The sequence below is a fragment of the Macrotis lagotis genome, chromosome X (assembly GCF_037893015.1).
Source record: "Macrotis lagotis isolate mMagLag1 chromosome X, bilby.v1.9.chrom.fasta, whole genome shotgun sequence".
Lineage (NCBI taxonomy): Eukaryota > Metazoa > Chordata > Mammalia > Peramelemorphia > Peramelidae > Macrotis > Macrotis lagotis.
Window position 1 is genome coordinate 347,922,141 of NC_133666.1, and position 17,196 is coordinate 347,939,336.

Sequence of the window (17,196 nt, forward strand, 5' to 3'; positions counted from 1 at the left end):
GTACAATTTGGGGATCAGTCTGTCATCTTCAATCTATTATATTTTACAAAATATTTATCAAGTTCAAAAATATTAGCTTGTGATTTAGTTTTATATTTGAACATGTGATCAACTCATGACTTAACTCTGACCTAGAAGTATTTAGGGACAAAAAAATTTTATTTTAGATATTATTGTAGCAAAAGGTTAAAGAGTGAGAATTTAAAGGCAGTAAAGGTAGCTGGAAATGACTGTTCCTTTAGAGGATTAGCAATAGCAGCACCTGCAGCTGCCAAGAGGAAAAACAGCATAAAGAAGAGGAATTAGGGACAATTTCCAGATAAATGTTGCAGCCAGGCTGATAACAGTAGCTTTCCTCAAGAATAAAGGCAAGGTTTATATAGGGGAGCAACAAATGGTGTACAGTGCCAGGGAAAAGGATAAGGGAGTGGTTGGCGAAGGGTTTAAGGTTAATTCTTATTATTTCAGTGAATTTAGCTATCAGAAGGGGTTGAGGTGATTCCCATCATCTCAGGACATTTTCTGTGGGGTGAGTTGGGTTAAAAAGCTGAGATACTTGCATCTCAGAACTCCTGGTACTTCTTTTCCTTGGGATAGCACTCAAGGTAAGTTTCCAGGTAATTCATAATGAAACTTTTTATTAGATAACAATGAGATGGAAATTAGATACCTATAGGATATGCACATTCATCAAAGAAGAAAATAATATTTAGTATAACATTTTTCTGTTGAATATTTCTTCTAATTCATTCTTATGGCTTATTCTTGTAAGAATATAATAGAATATAATCTCCTTTGAGGGCAAGAACTACCTCTTACATCTCCATAATTTGCTGTATGTAGGAAGTGCTCAATAAATCTTTGCTAAATTTGAATGAAAATCTACAAGCTTTCTGGGGGTTTGATTCTCTGAGATAAAGATAAATGAGATAACCTGAATAAATTGGGAGATAAGGGAACTGGGCAATAGGTCTTGGGAAATTTATTCTTTTTCATCTAACCCATTTGTTGTGATTTTAGGGTTATGTCAATTTCTTTGCTTTAAACATTCATATAAGTAATTTAGTGACACACAGAGCATAATTTAAGATAATTGACATTTGGCTGCATGTTCTGTTACAATTTAAATTGTGTCTAAATATACAAATCAGTTATAAATAGCTGAAATCATTCAAATAAGTGGTTATTCTATTTTATTTATCTTTTGTCAAAATAGTTTGGTATGCATAGTCTACAAATTAGTGGTTATCATCATTATTATCTTAACTTTGCATAGTTACACAGCAATTCCATATCATTAGCTCATTTCATTCAACCTGATATCTTATATGTAAAGAAGGGTATATTATTTCTTTTTTATTTGTTTGTTTGTTTTTGGTAAGGCAATGGGATTAAGTGATTTGCCTAAAGTCACACAGCTAGACAATTATTATGTATCTGAGGCCAGATTTAAACTCTGGTCCTCCTGACTCCAGGGCTCTATCCACTGCCCCACCTAGCTGCCCCGCCAAAAAAAAAACGTTAAATGAAGCCTGGACAGAGAGCCAGGGTTGAAGTCAGAGAACACTGTGTTCTTTAATTCAACTCTGAACTCAGGTTCATACTAGTTGTGTGACCCTGGGCAAGTCACTTAACCCTCAGGTTCCTCATCTGTAAGAGAAGTTGGAGAAAGAAATCATGAACCACTGCAGGATTTTTGCCAAGAAATCCCCAAATGGGATCATGGAGATTTGGACATGACAGCAAACAGCAGAGTAGCAAAACATATTAATTCCATTTTAAAGATAAGAAAATAAGCTCAGAGAGGTCAAATGATTTGCACAAGATCATTCAGGAAGGAAAAGAATCTGAAATCTAGATTTTCTGATAATTTTTCAAAACTTTCTTTTCTTTTCAATTGTACCATACCTTATTTCAAATACCTATTGCCTTGAATTTTTTATTTCTTTTTGAAACCTCTAAAGCTATTGTATTCAATCCATGGATGTTAAGTTGAAAAAAAAAACTCCATAAAAACTCCATTTTTTAAATTCTTCCCATTCTTTCCTTGTTTTCCCCCCCTCTCCCCAAGATAGATTTCCAAAATCCAACAATTCCATTCCTTACACTTGAATTCATTTAAATACCTACCTTACAATTAGTAAAACCTGCAGGTCGAGCAACTATATTATCAACATAATGAATTAAAGAATAGTCTGTAATTATACATGTCATGAAGCATATTAATGAATGACTTACTGATATTGATTTTTACCACAGACAAAAAAATAGAGCATATTTAAGGGCTCCGACAATTGAATCTAATGCCACCTATTTATCTTTATTTCTATTATTCCCAAACTAATACCACTAAATCAATTTGGCTGTTCTTTGGATTAATCCTCAAACTTTCATGATTTTCCTCTTTGTGTTCCTCTGGCCTTGGAAATTCTTTTATTTTTTTCCTTACTTATTTATATTCTAGTTATGCTTCAGGTCAACCCAGTATTATGCATTTAATGAAGACTTCATTAAATAAGTCATTCATTTAAGAAATATGAATTGAGTATAACTCCTAATGTTACAGTCTGTTTCATGTGGGTTCATGCTTCTAGCCCATGGTGATCTTCCACTGCCTGCACTGAAAATTTAGTACTTTATTATATATTCCTTGGTTCCTTACTTATTTCTATATCTAAATTTAGCATTTTGTAACCAAAAAAGTAACTATAATATACAATAAAATTCTTTTTTGTTTTGTTTTTGCGAGGCAAAGGGGGTAACTTGACCAAGGTCAAACAGCTAGGTAATTATTAAATGACAGAGATCAGATCTGAACTCAGGTCCTCCTGACTACAGTTCTGGTGCTGTATCCATTGTGCCACCCAGCTGCCCTTAAATACAATTTTATTAGCCACCTGTTCTATTAGATTTTTTTCTCTTAACTAGATAATGGTTTCTTTGTGTCATATATCTTCTGCCTCATTTATCTTAGATTATAGAGGAATGAACCATTCCAGATGATTTCATATTTCAGATATGGAACCATATACTTTAATTATCAAATTTTAAGAGATGCTATTTTAAATACTTCATCAATGTGATGATTTTGATGGGATGAAATTATCACTATCATAGAACAAGATAAGTGAAACAAGAGGCTTTTCTGAGGGGCTATATCAAAATGAAAGTTTTTACATTATTGCAACTGGTGTGGAATGGGGTGTTTATACTTTATCTGATTATGGGCCAAATTTGGAACCGGTGTCTAGAATATCTTTAAGTAGAGAAGGTCACTTCAGTGGAATTCAGAGAGCTAAAGTGAAAACCAGAATATAATTCTGGTTAAGGGAGAGGGAAACTAGAAGTTGAATCAAAATATAAACACAGGGATGAACTAGAGAAGAATTTTCAGTTTGGTCAGAAGTTAGAATCTGGTGTTGTTAGTGATGGGCATGTTATATGTTTAGAATCTAATTCCAGGGGGTGGCTAGATGGTGTAGTGGATAAATCACTGGCCCTGGAGTCAGGAGTACCTGGGTTTCAAATCCAGTCTAAGACTTAATAATTACACAGCTGTGTGGCCTTGGGCAAGCCACTTAACCCCATTTGCCTTGCAAAATAACTAAAAAAAAGAATCTAAATCCAGGTGTATTTTTCTTTTACACAAGTAGTATCTCATACTTCCTCAATCTGCTGAGGCTGTGGAGCATGATGTTGGCTCTGAAATACTATCTTTTTTTTAATCAGGTTATTTTCCCAGGCTACAGAACTATGTGGGAAGGTTATCAATGAGAAGTTTATACCAATGAATGTTACTGGTTCATCTCTACATGTGCTTTTATGAACCATGAACTTTGAGCTCTATTAGAATTTTTTTTTAATTTGGTAGTAGACAGTCAAGATGGCAGAGTAAAGGAAGGGACTTGCCTGAGCTATCCCCCACAATCCTCCAAATACCTTTAAATAATGACTCTAAACAAATTCTAAAGTGGCAGAACCCACACAAAGATGGAATGAAATAATTTTTCAAGCCAAGACAACCTAGAAAGTCAAAAGGAAAGAGAAACGTGTAGTAGGGTGAGAGAGAAGCACTGTCAAAAGAAGACTATACCACTATAGACCAGGTCCCAAGGAACCAGGAGCAGGTTTTGGGAGTCACTGAATCCACAGCAACAAGCAGATGCTTCCAGAGAAGACTATAAAGAAGTCTAACAGCTGGTAAGAAGTCAATTACAGAGCTCTCTTTGCTGGCGCTGGGGAAATACTCCATGGCTTCATCCATACTTGGATATGGTCTTCATTCAAGATGGCAATCCCAGAGCAAAGAGGAGTACTATCACACCCGAACGTATGGCTACAGTGGACAAAGGACACTTGTCATAGTTCTAGGGCAGAAAAAAGTGCTTGTGTTATTCCTAGATCAGAGCATAGACCAAAAATATAGTAAATATCTCTCATTTGTTCAGGCCTTCATAGAAGAACTGAAAACTTACAGATTCCTAGAGTAGCTTTGAAAACAACTGAACAACATCCCTGAAGTTTGGAACTATGTACCCTCTACCCTAAAAATAAATCCCTACTTTAACAAAGGGTCAACAGGTAAGAAATGGTGGTGGGGAATGAATAAATAACAGGAAAAAAATCTGACCAAGGAGAGTTACAGCAGTGACAAGGAAAATGAAAATGCATACACTCAGAAAAAGTAGCAAAGTTAAAGCTCCAACATGCAAAGCCTCCAAGAAAATTATGAATTGATTTCAAGCCATGGAAAAGCACAAAAAGAATTTGGAGCATCAAGTAAGGAAGGCAGAAGAAAAATTGGTAAGAGAAATGAGAATGAAGTAACATAATAATGAAAAATGGGTCAGCAGTTTGGTAAAGGTGATACAAAAAAAAAAATACTGAAGAAAATGGCTCCTTAAAAAACAAATGACCATGGGTGGCTAGATGGCGCAGTGGATAGAACACTGGCCCTGGAATCAGGAGTACTTGAGTTCAAATAGGGCCTCAGACACTTAATAATTACCTAACTGTGTGGCCTTGGGCAAGCCATTTAACCCTATTACCTTGCAAAAAACAAACAAACATACAAAAAGAACAAATGACCACCAAGGAGAAGAGTGCCTTCAAAGGAAAAATTGGCCTAAGGGAAAAAAAAAAAGAGTCTCAAAAATTCACTGAAGGTGAAAAGCTCTTTAAAAAGTATGAATGGGGGGTGGCTAGGTAGCATAGTGGATAAAGCACTGGCCTTGGAGTCAGGAGTACCTGGGTTCAAATCCGGTCTCAGATACTTAATAATTACCTAGCTGTGTGGCCTTGGGCAAGCCACTTAACTCCATTTGCCTTGCAAAAACCTAAAAAAAAAAGTATGAATGGCAGGGTAGTTAGGTGGCAAAGTGAATAGAGCACTGACCTTGGAGTCAGTGGGACCTAAATTCAAATGTGACATTAGACACTTTATACTTACTTGTGTGACATTCGGCAAGTCATTTAACTCCATTACCTCACAAAAATTTAAAAAATAAAAGAAAGTATAATTTGTCAAATGGAGAAGGAAGTACAAAAGCTCATTGAAAAAATAATCGCTTAAAATTAAAATTTAGCCAATGACTTTATTTTTTAATTAATTAATTTATTTTCATCCACATGCACATGCATATTTCTAAGTCACAAAATTTCCCTCCACCTGCTGGAGAAGGTTAGCATTTTAAATACATATTTTGATATGTATTTAGTACAAATTAGTAAATTTTGGAATGAGTAATCAGGATTAATGGAAAGAAACACATAAGTGAGAATATTTTATGAAATGTTCATCAGATTCTAAAGAATTATTTTTTTATTTAAGGCAATGAGATTAAGCTTGATTTGGCCAAGGTAAGCAATTATTAAGTTTCTCTGTGCAGATTTGAACTCAGGTCCTCCTGACTCCAGGGTCAGTGCTCTAGCCACTGAACCACCTATCTGTCCCCTGTTTTTTTTTTTTTTTTTCTCCCTTGTCTTCTGTTTTGTTTTGTTTTGTGTTTCTTTCTCTGGATGGGGGTAATATAGTCAATGGCCAGTCAAATACAGTTGTAGTAGCTCTCTGGACTTCTGAGTGGAGCTGCTTCTATCAAGATTATTCGTCTCAATGTGTACATTGTTCTCTTGTTTCTACTCCCTTCACTCAGCATAGTTCCTGTAAATCATTCCATGCTTCCCTAGAGTCCAGCCATTTATGTTTTCTTATAGAACAATAGTATTACATGGTATTCATGTACCATAATTTGTTTAGCCATTCCCCAATTTATGGGCATTCCCTCACTGACTAATTCTTTGCCACTACAAAAAGGGCTGCTATGAATATCTTGGAATTTTTATAATTTCTTTTGGAGACCTAGAATAGGATGTACTGAGCCAAAGGGTATGGACAGTTTTATTGCTCTTTGCATATAGTTTCATATTACTCTCTAGAAAGGTTGGATCTGTTCACCACTCCACCAGCAATGCATCAATGTCCCATTCCTCCCACAACCTCTCCAACATTGATCATCTTCCCTTTTTCTCATCTTGGCTATTCTAATAGGTGTGAGATAATACCTCATTGTTCTTTTAATTTGCATTTCTTTAATCAATAGTGATTTGTAGTTTTAATTTCTTCATTTGAAAACTGTCTATTCAAATCCTTTGACCAATTGGGGAATCACATGACATCTTATAAATTTGATGGAATTCTCTATATATTTTAGAAATGATACCTTAATCAAAACTCCTAGTTGTGAAGATTGTTTCTCAGCTTTCTGCTTTTCTATTAATTTTGGCAGCACTCATTTCATTAGTGCAAAACTTTTTAAATTTATTATAGTCAAAATCATTCACTAGGCAATTATATAATGTGCTCTAATTCTTGTTTGGTCATAAATTAATCTCATATATATACGTACATATATATATATATATATATATATATATATATCAAATCAATGAATATTTTTGGTTTATAATTTTGTGGTTTTTCCAGTTTTCCTAACAATTTTTGTCAAATAGTGAGTTCTTATTGCAGAAGCTGATGTCTTTGGGTTTGGCAAATAGTAGATTGTATAGTCCTTTACTGCAGTTTCTTTTGTACCTATTCTAATTCACTGATCCATTAATCTATTGCTTAATCAGTACCAAGCAGTTTTGATAACTACCACTTTATGGTATAGTTTTAGATCTCGTAGAGCTAGGCCACATTCCTTTATATTTTTTTTCATCAGTTCCCTTAATATTTTTGTCCTTTTTTTGCTCCAGATGAATTTTGTTACTATTTTTTCTAGCTTAGCTAATGACTTTATGAGAAATCAAGAAATAATTGAAGAAAATGAAAAGACTGAAAAAATAGATGAAATTGTGAAATATTCATTGGAAAAACAATCAACCTGGAAAATAGATCCAGGAGAGAGAATTTAAAAATTATTTTCTATTTGAAAGATTAAAAACGAACCTAGATATTATCTTTTCAAAAATTCTTTTGAAAACTACTCTGATCTTGTAGAACTGGAAGGTAAAATAGAAATCACCTGCTAAAAGGGATCCCAAAATGAAAACTCCCAGTCATATTACAGCTAAATTCCATGACTCCCACATCAAGGACATATTGTAAGCAGTCACAGTTGGATAATACAAGATTTAGTAACTTCTTCAGTAAAGATTGTAGAGCTTAAAATATGATATTCTGGAAGAAAAAAAAGAATTTAGATTACAACCAAGGATCACCTACTCAGCAAAACTGGCATATCCTTTTTTTTTAAATGAAATTAGGAGACTTTCAAACTTTTCTGAATGAAAAGACCAAGAACAGAAATTCTGGTCTTCAAATACAAGACTCAAGAGAACTATAAAAAGGTAAACAGTAAAGGGAAATTTTCTCATATCAAAGAAGTAAGAAAAAGCTTTTGCATCAGAATTGCCTCAAAGCGATAATAACATACACACTCAATAGGATATAGAAATCTATCTTATTTTACAAGAAAGTGAAAGAGAAAGGGGGCAAGAGAAAGTGGAGAATTAGGAGGAGATAGAAGAGAGGGAAGATTGCAGGAGGTAGGTAGTCAAAAGTAAAATACTTTTGAGGAGGGACAGAGTGAAAGGAAAGTGAGAATTAAATAAGCAGGGTAAAATAGGATGGAGGGAAATAAAGTTAACAGAAGTGTCTGTGGAAAAAAAGTTTAAAGCATTTCTTTGATAGATGCATCATTTTATCATTTTTCAAAGACAAAGAAAGCTGAGTCAAATTTATAAAAACTAAGAATCCCTCTCCTCTTCTGTTCTCTCCATTGTCCATCCCTTTTCCTAGGGCACTGGAGAGCATTACTCAGTACTGAACTCATAATAAAATAATAGATGGAAACCAAAAAATTCTAATTTGTGGCAGAGAGCTTTTGATAAAAGCTATGGATTTATGGTATATACTAGTCCAAAATTCACCAACTTCTTGGAAAGTTGACTAAGAAAAGTTCTAGGACAGGAACCAAATCTAGTCATCATGCTCTAAAGATTGTTCAAGGCAGTAGTAGTAGTAGCGCCTTGGTAGCTTCTAATATGCTTTGTAAATCTATTTATGTGACTTGAACAATTACATAATATTTGGTAATATAACATTAATTAAAATTGTTCCTTTTTGTTTTATATAGATTAATATAATATCCAACCAACTATGGGGAATTTTTCTACCTGTGATTAATAGTTTAGTTCCACTATGGTCAATTGATTGAACTGACAGTATATTTTGAAATTTGTATTTATAACATGGAAATTGCCACTGGTCATACATGAATGGACAACTGATCAGAAAGAGATACTGGGTGTAGCGGTACTTATTGACAATTTTGTTGCCTTTACACAGTTCTGGATCATAACTCCAGGGAACAGAAGAGTGCTAGTGTTCAGTCAGAAGGGAGCAGAGACTGGTAACAGTTCCAAGGACAAAAGGAACTCTAGCATTTATACCTACAGGGGACTACAAGACCTTCTTGTATAAGGACCAGTGAACAGATTAGGAAAGGAGAGAAAAGTACATCTTCTTTATTACAACACCTTGGGGATACTAGTAGATGCAGAGCCCCAGAACTAACTCTGAAAATAGCAACACACACAAAAAAAACAAACCTGTAGTCTGGTAGAGCTGCATCCCCATCTTCAAAGGAACAGAATCCAATTTTAAAATAAAATTCAAATTTAAGAAGTTAGGAAAAATGAAAAAGCAAGCAATCAAAAACAATATGAACAAAAAAAGCTACCAAAGTTACAGGAAAGATAAAGAAATAAACTCAGAAGAATGCAACAAAGTGAAAATAACTACAAACAAATTTTCAAACAAAAATGCTAATTGAACCCAAGTCCCAAAAGAAATCCTGGGAGATTTAAAGCAAAGGTGCCTAACCTTTTAACTCTTCTAGATCCCATCACTCAACAAAAATCTCTCTTGGGCTGCATATAGAATTCAATGTCTGTTCATGAAATCAATACAACACACACACACTACAAATGAGAAAAACAAAAAATATGACAGTTGCATGAATGGGCCTCAAGGGGCTGTATGCTGTCTGAGAATCACAGAAGAAAAAAATGAGAGTAATGAAAGAAAATTATGAAAATACAATTAACAACTTGTCAAAAGAGGCATAAAACACTGAAAAAATAACACCTTAAAATTGATCTAATCTAAATTTTGATCTAATCTAAAATCTAATCTAAAAATTGACTGAACAAAAATCATCTTAAAAAAATAGAATTAAGCAAGAAGGAGCTGATGACTCCATGAATTATCAAGAAACAATAAAACAAAGTTACAAAAATAAAAAAGAAATCTCATTAGAAAAAGATCTCACCTAGAAAATAGATAATTTAATGGATTTTAGACAACTAAAAACAATAATCAAAGAAATATTACACATATTTCAAGAAATTATAACAGAAAATATTCCCAATATCTTTGATGAAAAGAGTAAAATAAAAATTGAAAAAATCCACCAAGAAATTTATGAAAGAGAATTCAAAAATTAGAACACCTAGGAAAATTATAGTCAAGTTCCAGAGTTCCATTATCAATGAGAAAATATCCCAAGTAAATAGAAAAAAATCAAGTATCATGGGAACCACAGCCAGGATCACAAAATATTTAGCAGCTACCATGTAAAAAGAGAAGAGAACTTGCGATATGATGTTCCAAAAATCAAAGGAACTAGAATTACAAACCAAAAAAAAAAAAAAAGCCTGCCCAGCAAAATTGAATATAACTCTTCAGGGGAAAATGATATTAAATGTAATAAAAAAAGTTTGAATATTCCTGATTAAAAAACAAACAAACCATAGACATTCAAAAATCAATAAAAAAAAAGATGTAAAAGAAAGTAAACAAGAAAGAGTAATCCTAAGAAAAGTGAAAGTTAAACTGCTTATATTCCTCTATGGAATGTTATAAGTAGTTTCTAAAAACTTTATCATTAGGGAAGTTAAAAGGAGCTTTCTTGTTTTTTTTTTAGGTTTTTGCAAGGCAAATGGGGTTAAGCGTCTTGCCCAAGGCCACACAGTTAGGTCATTATTAAGCCTCTGAGACCAGATTTGAACCCAGGTACTCCTGACTCCAGGGCTGGTGCTTTATCCACTACGCCACCTAGCCGCCCCTAAAAGGCATGAATATGATTCTTTTATGTCAGAATGCTCTCCCTAAAAATGAAGTGATAAGAAAGAAGAATGCACTGGGAAGAGGGAAAAGGGAGAGGAAGAATAGGGAGAATTTTCTAGTAGAAGGCAATAGTTGAACCTCAGATTCATCTGAGTTGATTCAAAAGAAAATAATAGATTTATCTGTCTGCATATCTGTCTGTCTAATTGTGCAGTTGTGTGCAGAAATGTTACTTACCCAAAAGGAAAATAAAAAACACAAAGAAGAAGAGAAGGGAAGGACCATAGAAAGAGAGCAAATTAAGAGAGGCAGTGGTTAGAAGCAAAATAGACTTTTCTGGAGAGAGGAAGGGGGGTGGAGGAGGAGGGAGAGAGAGAGAGAGAGAGAGAGAGAGAGAGAGAGAGAGAGAGAGAAGGAACAGAAGAAAATGGGATGGAGGGAAATGTGCAAAACTGTATGTGAATGGGATGAGTTCACCCATAAAACAGAAGTAGAGAGATGAATGATTCTGAATGCAGCATGCAACAATACTTTACTTATAAGAGAAACACAGAAATGCAGAGAGTTAAAATAATGGTCTGGAACAGAATCCAATAAACTTCAGCTAAAGTGAAATAGAAAAGGGTGGCAATCATGATTTCACACAATGCAAATGCAAAAATAATTCTAATTTTAAAAAGATAATCAGGGAAACCATATCTTGCTAACAGTTATCAGTGGCATAGTGGACACAGCACAGAACTTAAGAGTCAGGACAAATCAAATTCAGATCTGACCTTAGAAGTATTACTCTGGCCAAGTCACTTAACCATGTTTGTCTCAGTTTCCTTATCTGTAAAAATGATATGGAAAATGAAATGGCAAACCATTTCAATATATTTTCTGAGAAAACCCTAAATGGGATCATGAAAAGTCAAAAATGACTGAAAAAATCTAAAATCAATAACAAAAACCATAGAAATAATACAAAAAGTAAAGCAAGTTTCTCAAATAAAGTCCTCATGTCTAAAATATGTATTGAGTTGAGAATGGAGTCAAATTTATAAAAATTAAATCTATTCTCCAATTGATGAATGCTGAAATAATAGATGAATATTAAAAGATGAAAAAGAAATCAAAACTACCTAGTCATATAAAAATACTATAAATAAATATTGATTAGAGAAATGTAAATTGAAATAATTCTGAGGTACCGATCAGAAATGGGAAATTTTGGAGGGGATAAGGGAAAAGTGATACACTAATAAACTATTGAAGAAGTTAACTAGTTCAACCATTTTGCAGAACAATTTGGAACTATGTCCAAGGTGCTATAGAACTAGGTGTTATGACAATGAACAGGAAATTGAGATAATGCTCATCAAGTAGGGAATGACTGAACAAGTTGTGGCATTTGTGATGGAATACTATTATGCTGTGGGAAATGATGAGAGAATTGGTTTCCTAAAAAAAAATACATAAGGACCTGTATGAAATGATACACAGTGAAGTGAGAAGAACCAGTAGCCTGTACATTATGCAACACTTGGTTACTCTGATCAATATGATGATCCAAATCAATTCCAAAAAACGATCAGACAGAGAACTGGTGAAGTCTAAGTCCAAATTCTCTCTCTCTCTCTCTCTCTCTCTCTCTCTCTCTCTCTCTCTGTATGTGCGTGTATACATATATATCTATATATGTGATATTTTCCCATCATATATGTATGCATGCATGTATCATATATATGTCATATGCATACATATATGTATGATATGAAAAATTATATATAAATACAATAGAAAGCTTGGGGAAAGCATCATGAATTCTCATGTATAATTTCTGAATTATTCTCAATGAAATGCAAAATTAATTTTAATGTTTATTTTTTTAAAAATTGAATTTTAAATTACCTCCTTCGATCTCAGGTCTCTCTCCTCATTGAGAAGGTCAGCCATCTGATACAAGTTAAACACACACATTCATGTAAACCACATTTCCATATTTCTGAAAGAAAACACAGATCAAAATGAAAAATACAATTAATAATAATAATATTTTCAAAATCTATACTTTGATCTGCTTTCAAACTTTATCTTTTTTTCTCTGAAGAGTTTTTCCAAAGAGGATTTTTAATCAATATAATCCACAACTAATACTTCTAGTCCAAAATCCTTGGGAATTTTACCTCTGAATCTCTGATTTAAATCCAAAATTAGATAGATGAGACAGATTTTAGAATTATGAGTAAAAAAAAATTTAATTATAAAGAAACATTTTTCCTAGATTTGGTTTGGCTTTGCTATTAAAGATCAATTTATCAAGTTGCTTCTTAAAAACTTACAGATGTATTTTAAATGTTGCCTAACAATATCCTTTTTAAAGCATCTAGTTCTTTTTTGTTTACATATTTTATATTATTAAAATAATTTTGTTGTGAGAGTAATCATAAACTCCCTCCTCCCTCAAAAGATGAGACACTTCAAGAATAGAGAGAAAAAAAAGTGTATTTCAATCTGTGTTCATATTCCAATGGCTCTGTCTTTGCGATGAGTTGCCTTCCCTATCATAGCCACCAAAGAAGTTGCTTCAATATTTTTCCCACAATTATCATTAGCTGTATTTCCCTCCACTCTATTCCTCCCCACTCTCATCTATTCCATTCTCTTTCTCTCTTTTCATCCTGTCCCTCTTCATCAGTGTATTCACTTTGAATACCCTCTCCCATGATCTTAACTCTCTTCTATCACTTATTCCTCCCTTCCCTCCACCTGTTTGTCCTTATCCCATCCCTTTCCTCTCATTTTCCTCTTGGGTAAGATAGACTTCTGTACTCTATGAAGTGTGTGTGTGTGTGATATTTCCTCTCTAAGCCATTTCTGATGATAATAAAGGCTGACTCATCCCCCCCCACGCCATGCATTCCCTCATTCCACTCCAGAAAAAGCTTTTTCTTGACTCTTGTGTGAAATATCTTAGCCCCTTTGTCCTCTCTTTCTCTTCCTCCTAATACTTTCCTTTATTACCCATTGACTCCATCTTTTAACTACAATATACCATTATATGCAGCACCTCCTTGTGCCTTGTCTATAGATGCTCTATCTAACTGCTCCTATAAATGAGAAAGTTTATATGAGTTGTCAGGGTCTTCTTTCTATATAGGAATACAAACAGTTCAACATTATTAAGTTCCTCACAGTCAGTCCTCATCCTCCCACTCTATGGGTCATCTTGGTCCTGTATTTGGAAATCAAACTTTCTATTCAACTCTTTCCATAGGAAAGTCTGAAAGTCCCCAGTTTCATTGAAAGTCCATCTTTCTCCCCTGAAAGATGATGTTCAGCTTTGCTGGGTAGTTGATTCTTGGTTGTAAACCAAGACATTTTGCCTTCCAGAATGTCATATTTCATACCCTATGAGCCCTTAATGTAGATGCTTCCAGATCCTGTTTAACCCTGACTATAGAGCCACAGTGGTTGAATTGCTTGTTTCTGGCAGGTCTTAGTATTTTCTCTTTGACTTGGGAGTTTGGGAGTTTAGTAATAGTCCTGGAATTTTTTCTTTTGGGATCTCTTTCAGGAAGTGATTGGTGAATTCCCTCAATTTCAATTTTATAAATTGCTTCTGGAATGTCAGGGTAATTTTGCTGCATTAGTTCTTAAAATGAAGTCTAGGCTCTTTTCCTTGTCATGATGTTCAGGTATCCCAATATTTTTAAAATTATCTCTTCTGGTTCTGTTTTCAGAGTCAGTTGTTTTTCAATGAGATATTTCACATTTTCTTCTAATTTCTATTTTTAAAATTTTTTTGGTGTATTTTTGTTTCTTCCTGAGTTCTTGCAAAGTCTTCAGCTTCCTTTAGTTCCATTCTGCATTTGAAAGAATTAGTTTCTGCAAGGCAATGGGGTTAAGTGACTTGCCGAAGGCCACAAGGCTAGGTAATTATTAAGTGTCTGAGACCGGATTTGAACCCAGTCACTCCTGACTCTAGGGCCAGTGCTCTAGCCACTGCTCCACCTAGCCACCCCCTCCAGCTGTTTTTAAGGCATTATTCTCCTCATTTTCCTTTTGTGTTTTTTTTTTACATTTGGCTTAAACTGACTTTTAATATGTTATTTTCTTCAATATTTTTTGGATTTCTTTCACCAAGTTGCTGACTTGGTTTTCATGCTTTATTTGCATCACTGTCATTTCTCCTCCCAATTTTTCCTCTACCTCCCTTAATTGTTGAAATTCTTTTTTTTAGCCCATCCATAGCCAAAGTCTATTTTCTAGTTCTCTTGGAGGTTTTGGATACAGAAACTTCAACTTTGTCATCTTCTGAGTATGTATTTTGATCCTTCATGGGACCCAAGTAATTTTCTATGATCAGATTCTTCTTTTTCTGTTGTTTGTTCATTTCCTCTGCCTGTGATTGTTTGACTACACTTCCAAGACTTTGGGGTTTTTGGGGGGACAACCCACAGGGACCTTAATTCCTCCAAGATCTTATGAGAGGCTCTGACCACATTCTTGCTTGAATTCAGACCCTCCCCTCTGCCCTGGAACTGGGAGAATTGTCCATACTAGGCTATGGTGGTATTGTGGGGATCTAGACTTCAAACTGGATCTGAGTGTGGGCAAACAGCTGACTCCTGCCCCAGGGAGAGCTTATAGTATCTGGGCTGAGAGCTCTGGAAGTGTTGGTTGGCTCTGCTGATTTCCCCTGCAGATTCTCTCTACAGGGCTTCTCTGAGGCCAGCGCTCCACTCTGGTGTGGCAGAGTTCTCTCACTACGCTTTCCAGCTGTTCCCCAATGGCCCCCGGATCAAGGGGTCTAGAAATCTCCCATGGACCCAGGCACCTGAGTCAGCTATGCTGCTCTGAGACTTCTTCCAACCCCCAGTCCTGATGGAACAGACATTTTCTGTGAAAGTTCTAAGTTGTCTTGGACTGGGTAATTGTATTACTCAGGCTTTCTGTGGGTTCTGTCTCACTAAATTTTGGCTAGAGTCATAATTTCATGGCTTTTGGACTTTTGGGGGGATGAGTTTCTGGGAATTCCTTCCTTCATCCTGCCATCTTGGCTCTGTCCCCCCAATGTTCTCATGTCCATGCTAGTAAGAAACTGAGGAAAAATAATAGACTTGCTCAAGTGAAGTAATTAAAAGCAAGAAATAAGATTGTGGAAGGTAATGTAAGGAAAGACAATTATTATTAGGAATTAACTTATCAAATAGAATTAAATTTAGGTTTATATTTTGCTCCCAATTGTGTTGCTGCAAAGTAGCAAATGATGAATGAAAGATTAAGAAATTGAAATATTTTAATTTAAAAATACTTATGAGATACATCATCATATTAGGATATATGTGGTATACAGTATAAACTAAATGTAAGTGAATTTTCATCAATATCAAAGAATTTTGCATAACCTATAACAAGCATTCTAATTATTAATTGTCATTGTATAGTACTGTAGATTTGTAAGACATTGGATAGTGAGACAAATCTCTTCTAATACTAGTATAATTGTAAAAATTGCTTTTCTATTTATTCCTTAACATCCATAATTCTAACTTTCTTTCCTTTTTTCCAGAATTTTCAAAACACCTTCCTACCCAATCTCCTTTCTTATTTCTCTTTTACTTCCCTCTTTCTCCTATAACCCAAACATATATAACTATGATTATGTCATTCCCAGGCCTTATCACTTTACAGAAACTGCTCTTAAAGTAATCTCTTAATGGATATATTTGATGGTTTATGCTTATTCTTCATTCTTTTTGCTTCTTTTATTTTGATATTATTAACATCACCCTTTTACATACTTTCTTCTCTTTCAATTTTTGTATTTGACTTTTTACTATTAGATTATGAACTGAAAGGGAATAGGTATCTTTCAGCTTTCCTTATGTCCTCAGTATTTTGCATAGGCATATGATAGGCCATTAAACATGCATATTGATTGGTTTTCTTCCAGCTGTTTATACTTATTTGACCTAATTGTCAATATCCTTTACTGAATCATCATCCCTATCCAAACCCTGAGTGTCTCTTCCAAAGGCTCTGTTCTTGACACTTTTTCCCCTAACCCTATTGATCTCATCAGTTCATTAAAACTAGTGTATAGATGATTCCCAAGTTCATCAATCTAACACAAATCTCTCTTCCTTACAGAACCTCTCTTCCTCAAATACCTACTAAATATAGCTTCTTTATTTATATCCTAGGTGAAACATAAGCTAAACGTGCCCCAAATAAAATTCTGTATCTCTCCCTTCTGAATTTTTCTGTTTCTGATCAGGATATTCTCATATTTCTAATCATTTAGACTCACTAAACATCAAAAATCATTCTTCAACCTTCAAACACCTTTGATCAACTAATACCATATCTAATCAGTTGTCAATTCTTATCACTTCGACAGTCACAACCTCTCCCATCTGGAACCTTTTCTATGCTCATCCCACTGTCATACTAATTCAAGTCCCTTTCATCTCTCACTTATTGCAGGGACATCCTAATTTATCTTCCAACTTCTATTCACTTTCTCATTTAATCCATACTGCACAGAGCTACCAAGATATTATTCCCAAAGAACATGT